General features: G+C 38.0%; 1 long non-coding RNA gene across 2 annotated transcripts; it reads left to right on the forward strand.

Annotated features, from left to right (window-relative positions):
- Positions 1 to 1,309, forward strand: LOC134215058 (uncharacterized). 2 transcript variants are annotated; one of them, XR_009980015.1, is made up of 3 exons: positions 1 to 319; positions 407 to 496; positions 677 to 1,309. It is a non-coding gene; the product is annotated as an uncharacterized LOC134215058 (long non-coding RNA). The 2 variants fall into 2 exon arrangements; XR_009980016.1 differs by lacking the exon at positions 677 to 1,309 and adding an exon at positions 575 to 659.
- Positions 1,310 to 7,853: the final 6,544 nt, after the last annotated feature.

Raw genomic sequence — 7,853 nt, forward strand, 5'->3', positions numbered from 1 at the left:
TCAAAAACTATGTGTAAAGATTCAAATCGAAATACGTTAGAACACTAGCGCCACCATGCGACGTATTGCCACACGGAATGTGAACCATGTCCGCCATATTTGATTTTGAACTCTCGGAGAGCTGTCAAAATTCTAGATAACAAACATAAACAATAACAAGTAGCAGCAGTAGAGCAGACCAGACATCTTTCCGGATGAGTAACCACAGATTAATTAAATAGTGATACAATAAAACAAACCCGCGAAAGTGATGAGCTGTAATTTATTTCAAAGTTCTTTCATTTTTAGACAATTTCATGTTAACTGTGTTACACTTCTGGTAAGTTCATACGGAATGCTTTTCTATTGCGCTTCCTCAACCGCTTATTTTTTCCGCAACTTTGTGCTGATATCGCACCTCCCCCAGGAAGTTTTGGATTAGCGTATTGAAAACATAGTCCACAAGTTTATCGAAGCACACCTGACATGCCGCAAAATCGAACAATTTGTAATCAAGGTAAGCTTTTAGCCGTTTTTTGACACCTTTTCTGTTCTCGTACAAAAACTTTCGAAATTTCAATTTGAAACTCCACAGTGCCACCAATCCCACTGCATACAAAGTGTTGTTCGGGATGTGCACCGAACGAGATGAGATTTTTGATTTCAGTAATATAAAAGAATAATCATTGTTTTCTAGGAAATCATCGTCCTGTTGGGCTGTCAATTTCTCACGGCACTTATTGTGCTGAACTTTTCCTACTGCTGCTCCGAGAACGTAGACGAGGGCATTTAGCTCCTTCTGTTGAGCTATCAATGGAACGGAATAATCGAGAGGCTCAAAATCGTATTCTGGATATTCATCTGATGCAGGCGGAGGAAAGTAATCCAAATCATCCTCATTGAGAAGAGGAACTGCCTGGTCGTTTTGGCAATTCTTGCCATCAAAGGAGTTTTCCTCAGCAGCCGCAATCATCGCGTACTTGAAGGCACTGCCGAATTGAAAAGCATTCGGAGCATCATTGAATCCGCAACGGCGCCTGATTTCAGCGAAAAAATTCTCTAGGCAGTCCTGGCAAAGTGGATTGGTGCAGAGATGACTACACTTGTATTCTTCCTTAAGTATCTTCCACAACCAAAGCAATGCGTAGATATTACCAATTAGACCAATCAAATAATGTGGCCGCCTTTGGGTACACTTCAATTTTTTTGAATCCGTTTTTGCCTGAAATAAATACTCTGTATTAAACACTGTGTTAAACACTAGAAAGTATTAGACAGTTGAATGTAATATATTAATAAAAATTAGAAATTATAGAAATTTGTAAAATTAGCGGACGAAACGCTTTAATTTTCATTCAGCCCAGCCTCTGGTGCTTGTACATTCCGTTCCAAATGTGCTGAATCTGCTGCCTATTGATTATCTATAGCCTCCTCCTGCTACATTAGTGTTCATTCACAAATAACGTAATGCCAAATTAGGAGATGTTGTACCCCACGCTCTCCCTCGTAACACTTTTTGTAAAAACTCAATTTGTAAAAACTTCAATTTTTTGTATAAATCGTAACTGGGCCCGACCCACAACATGCGAGTTACGTATTTTGTGACCAGTTCCTTAGTAGTTTGGTAGAAAACAGGTTTATTTCATAAGAATTTCTCTATGGTATTTTTTGCAACGAAAATTTGTGTTTTCTTTTTAATTTATATTTTAATACTATTTGTTTAACATTATTACTAGGTCCATTCTACAAATTTGGGATCACTTGCAGATTTATACTCAAAATCTCACGTGAAAAGGAAATGTATTGCTTATCATAATATTTAAAGTTGATTAGCGAATTTAGCAATCGTTAATTAGGCGTTAATTGATCGCAACTTTAAATCAAATGGGTACACTTTAATCAACGCAAATTTTATTCTACTCGAACAACAAGCTCATTCTCCATTTGTTATCAAAATCAGATCTCAGTAGTATTACTATATAATATAATTTTGGTTTTCACATTTCATAATCATCGAGCAATACTACCTTATTCAAATCGAAGCAGCTATTGGTTGTATAGTACATGCCTTTAAGCATCTTCAATGTTTCCTCGAGGAATTCCAAATGCACGGATCCGTCAGTGATAGGTGCTCTGTGCAGCTGGACGAAAAAGTAAAAGAGAATTAAAGTTGGATTATAAAGAAAAGATTGACTCAGGGTTATACCTGGTCACAAATAATTTATTCAACAAACCTTTCCGATTGACTCCGCAAATCTGTCTTTAGAATTAAAAGTATCGAAAATCTGGTCATGAATCTGAATAAAATCAGCAGTTCCCAACGCATTCTTAGGTAATTCATCGATATGCACATACATAATATCTCATACCAATTGCACAAGATTCGCTCAATGTTCGTGTTGCTAATGCTACATTCATTGATGCGAATGGTGGTAGCTCAATATTTTTCGGTTTGAGTTTAGGAACTAGTCTTAACGACGGATCTTGCTGAATATCTACATCGAACAGCTGTTTGATATGCTGTTTAGAGGCAATCTTCTGATTAAATACAGCATTGTATTTGAAAAGAGCATTCCGAGCATTTTTGATCAAGTGTGGGGTATCATACATGACTGCTATTTTCCGGCCATCGATTTGCAGAAACGGTTCAGTTACGGTTGCTCCAGCATCGCGAACCATTTTGGTATTGCTGCTACATTGATCCATAGTAACAACTAGCGGAATTAACCCACATCTGTACATTGCACGAACACTCTTTTTAACCAGACGATAGTGTGTGGTACTATCAAGATTGTTATGAGCCAGCAGATATCCTATGGGCTGTAATGCAATGAATTTAATAGTGAATATTAATAATGTGTAAAGATTGATTAAGATTAGATTAACGGAAATCTTAATAGGGTGCAGACTACGAACTATATATTATTCATATTGTCGAAACTGGAAATGTTACTACACTGCTGCTAATCGCAAGTCAGACTTATCTGTATATGGCATCCATATACAGATGCGACTGACTTGCGGTTAACGGCAGTACAACACTAACCATTTTTACCATAGTAATACTATATGTTCAGGCAACCAGTTAAGAATTCAGATGTTGAGATAATCTAACCTGATGACATTTCTCATGTCGGTAACTAAAATAACATTTTATTCAGTACTTAGTAGGCGGTCAATTAAGTAACAAATTAATTGTTGTGACATTAGAATAGATAATATACCTACCTGTTTGAACCGCTGATAAATGCCAGATACCATAACTGTAACCGCCTCAGTAGCAAGTTTCATCGTGTCGTTCTTTTCAATATGTTTTTTCACGCCATGGTCAGGAAAACCGTAAAATTTATCCGCTTTCGCATTGTAAGATAATTCCGATTTTACGGACATCCCATCATATGACAGAACGACGGTTTTATTTTTCTTTTCCATTTTATCGGTCCTTTTTTCAATGCGCGACAATATAATGTGGTTTAGTCCTGGTTCGATACGAATATGCTTATTATGATTATATACCGAATTTTTGTGCGGCAGTATTAAGTGACCTGTCCTCTTGATGTGCCGGTAGCATCGTGGACCACTTAAGTAAGCAGATGCAGCGAATTTCATAGTCGAAGGATGGTACCGACGTCCTTTTGGTTTTCGCAAAGCATTGCGCAGTGAGTCAAAAACTATGGGATTTTTTTAGCCTGCTCTCCTAGTGCTTCATTTGATGCCTTCTGTTTCTTCAGTTGCCGTAAACTTTTTTGCAGTTCATTGAATTGACCCTTTCTTTTTCTCAGTGCCTCTAGTCGACGTTTACTAGTTTGTCTAGTCACGAACAACTGGCGTTTAAGCTCATTGAGTTTTTGCTTCAAGATTTGGTCATACTTTCGTTCCAGCTCCAGTGGCTCATAACTAGAACCCAAATTGTTATTTCCCGCATTTGTTGGTGGTACGTGTTGGATCAATTTCGTGGGGGTGTATTAAAATAAGCACTGTCATCATATGAATAATATTCATCTTCAAATGTGCTGTACACGGATAAATCAAGTGCAGGGAAGATCATAGTCGATACTATTATATTTTCTGGACGTTTTTCTAGGAAAACAGCCGATGTGCCGATGTTTTCTAGGAAAACAGCCGATGCTAGAACTGAATAAATAAATGAATCAGTCAATAAATAATAATATAAAACAAGTTGAAAATTATTGAAACATGAACTGCGCTTTAAATGCGAGAGATAATCGATGTTGGCGTGTTTCGGAGTTTCGACTTCAAGTCTCTAAACTCTAAGGAAAATAACTAACCGCGGATCGTTTATGCACTCGCTTTTTACTTCCTCAACATTTTTCACGATCGCTGTACATGTTTCCGGTTCGTCAGCTTGGTACTCTTTTATTTGAGCGTTTGTCTCATGGCGCTTGTAAATTAACCACCATTCCCAAAAATCTTTGTCATCCTCTATGAATTCCATTGCATCCAAAACATTGCGCTGCATATCTTCACAAATTTCAATTCCATCTTGAGCGTAGACGTTCTGGTGAATTCTCGCTTGATAACCGTCATCAAGTGGAATTTGATCAGGAAGAAGCCTGTGTGAACAGATCCAACTCTTGCTAACTATCACCAGATATCATACTTTATCATTTATACTTACCCAATGTCTGGTCTTCTAGCATTTCGAAAAGCCTCATTGGAGAAGTGATCAGAACATAGTTTTTTCCTGGTGAATAATTCTATTCCATGCTGGTCGAACAGCTCCTGTAGCGCACGAGATTCACAGCGGGACACCCATTGCCGACACCTGTGTTGATAAATATAGACCTTGTCGATTGGAACACCAATAAAACTCGCACTTGCGACCCATATTGTTGTCGGTTATTTACGATTTTGTTCTTTGTTGACATTTGATTAGCGATGACGTCTATCAGCCGCGATACGTTCCTAGGTGGCGATCCCAGCGCCACCACGATGTTGCCAAGTGTGTTGCATTTTGAAAAGGCAGTTAAATTTCTTACACACTTTCTAAACTCGACTTGGATGTCTGTTCTCTGTGTTTCTATATCACTCGCCAAGAGCAGCTCGGGTAGGCTGTTGAAATCCAGATCAATTTCGTCGCTTCTGGATAGGATCGGTGACGCAGGTGACTTGGTTGGAATACATTCCGTCATTTTGTTTGATGGAGAAATAGAGCCGTATGTTAATTCGCTTTTCCATGCTCTCTCAGAAATTCCAACCATACTATTATCGCCGTCCGCAAAAGTTGACCAGATCGAGTTAACGTTGATGTCCAGTAGCGGGATTGGAGGTAGCTGCAGTTCTTCGAGCTCGTCTACTCGAGTGTCTGCAACACTTGTATATTCGGCAAGATTGGAAATATCGTCAGCAATGCATATTTCTAAGCGCTGATCCTGGTGACTTGGCAATGCAATATGTCATCATCTCCCCAGCTGTCGGAACCAGATACACTGCTAGAGACGGAACAACAGTCTGAAACAAAAACCACAGTAGTTTTTGCCGGTTTCATATGATCCATACATACCTTCGATTGCTTCTGGTTGTGAGATTTCCCACGAAACTGATTTGCCTTGAGTCTCTACACAAGTAGTCGAACGAACATGATCCGTTTCACCTCGAAATTTTTGCTTTTTCCTTGTAATCCAGTGATGAATCGCAGCTTTTCGTCTTTCAGACACGCACGGCATGATGAATCCAATCCGGTTTGTTTTTGTTGACATACTGCACTATTGTCGCTGCGCAAAGTTGCCAATATGATGGATTTTATGATAATAACCCAAATTAAATAATTCGTTTTTGACGAAAACATATTGCCTGATTTTCTCAAAATTGCACGCGGCGAACCCTTCATGAAAGGTACGGCCGCGCTTTCTGCACCCCGTTTACTTGATTCTTATGGACGCTGCAGTACCTTTCGACATTCATTCGCCGCGTGAAGTATTGTGCAAGTACCCATTTGGGAACACTACAAACGCCGCGCAGTGTATCATATCCAGAAAATCTGACAATACCTATATAAAATAAATAGCACGACAGAGTTTTTATTCAGCAAAAATATTTAATAATGTTCACAATTTCACATGCAGCGTACATTAATGGTTTCGGTATTTGTGGTTCGATTTAAGTAATTTCAGGCAGTTGTTAACTTTCAAACTGTTTGGCAACGCTACTGTAGATGATCAATGATTATTTAAGTACTCTATAAACACACATCACAATACGTAGCGTGTAAGATATAAACAAATAAAATAGTGAAAATATTTTCACCTAGAGATTGTTCCTTGCTTAAAGTCTGACCCAAAAGTGCAAGTGATCTGAAAATGGAGTGTACATATAATTTATCAAACATAGATACTGGTGATACAATTATGTGAAGGAACTCAAACGATTTGTGTGTTAAAGTTATGAATTATTTTGTCGTTCGATATTCAGAAAAACATCAGTAAGAAAAAGCATTATGAAGAAAATTATCCACGATGCTGCAAATTTTTGTGCGCTTGGCACTTTAGAATGAAGATTATTGCTAAATGAGTACGTAATAAGGTAGCAGTCAAAACAATTAACAAACTCGGCCAACCTGACCCAGCACTAGGATTGGTCAACCGAATTTTTCCCCCGCATTTGTTCGTTCATAACTTTTTCTTCAATTTGTTTTCATCGATGAAAATATGTCACAAATGTGCTCTAGACTTGTATATTTATGACAGTGAAAACCGTTTTTCGAAAAGCCGAACCAGAAGAGCCCTGGTCTCTCCTATGTTCCTCAAATAATATCAATTGTTATGAAACAAATTGGAAAAATAAATAGATTTTCATATCATATCATTTGTAATATGTAGTTATATATTCAATATTAAAGTAAATTTGTTTCAAATACCATACATTTAATTTCATAATTTATAAAATTCATTAATAGATCAATACATAACACGCCCGAGTAACGTATACAAACTGAAATAAATTATAGACACCTCCGAATAAAGGAAACTTGCGAACTTACTTACTGCGGGAATGATATTTCATAAGAATTCTTTAGTTAATTGTGACAATTTAATAGTAAGTGTACTAATATATGCAGGCAATAACGGTGGCATATGAGTCAATTCCCCGTATCCATCGAATCCTACTTTAGCAATATTTCACATCTTTTCTCTCTACCCAACTATGTGTATCGAAATTGAACAACAGTCGATCGCGTTTGAATCACAAACATGTGCTCCTGCCTGTCGTATTGAGGCGGGTTTGCTTCTGCTACGACAATAGAGGCTTGTTCGCAGCCGTTTGATCATTTATTCATCCACTTAGAATTCATTTGTTGATCAAAATCATTATCATATCAGGGGGGAAGGGGAATTTAATTTCTTTTTACTCTTTTTTCGTTTCAGAGAGCGAGCAAAGGCGCTTAAACCTAGGCTATTAGCCAGGCTAATACCTTCGCCCCATCCGAGGAAAATCATCGGCAAGGATAATGGAGTGACATAAATTTCTTAGCAAAGTCACTCCCAACGTATTTCCACAAATCAACTATCATTTGCTTATAATGATATGTACTCCTAAACCACATACCCTATCCACCATCCAATTCCTTGACATCTATGAGGGCGTCGGTGAGTCGCTGGCCTCTCGTTAAGTAGATGTCATATCATCATTTCCTTCCCTTTCCTAGTAACGGAGAAGATGGGCGTGGCCGGCAATGATAGCTTTCATGTTTTATCATTTTGGACCCCCAATTGGATTTCCATTTAATCCCAAATGGAAATCCATAAGCAATTGGGGTAAGAAAGGTAAAGAATATACATGACAACTATCAGTATGCAATCTACGAAATACTCCGTTACAACGCAACGCAACGCAACGCATGAGAACAACACAGA

Source organism: Armigeres subalbatus, chromosome 2, assembly GCF_024139115.2.
Source record: "Armigeres subalbatus isolate Guangzhou_Male chromosome 2, GZ_Asu_2, whole genome shotgun sequence".
Taxonomy (NCBI): Eukaryota; Metazoa; Arthropoda; class Insecta; order Diptera; family Culicidae; genus Armigeres; species Armigeres subalbatus.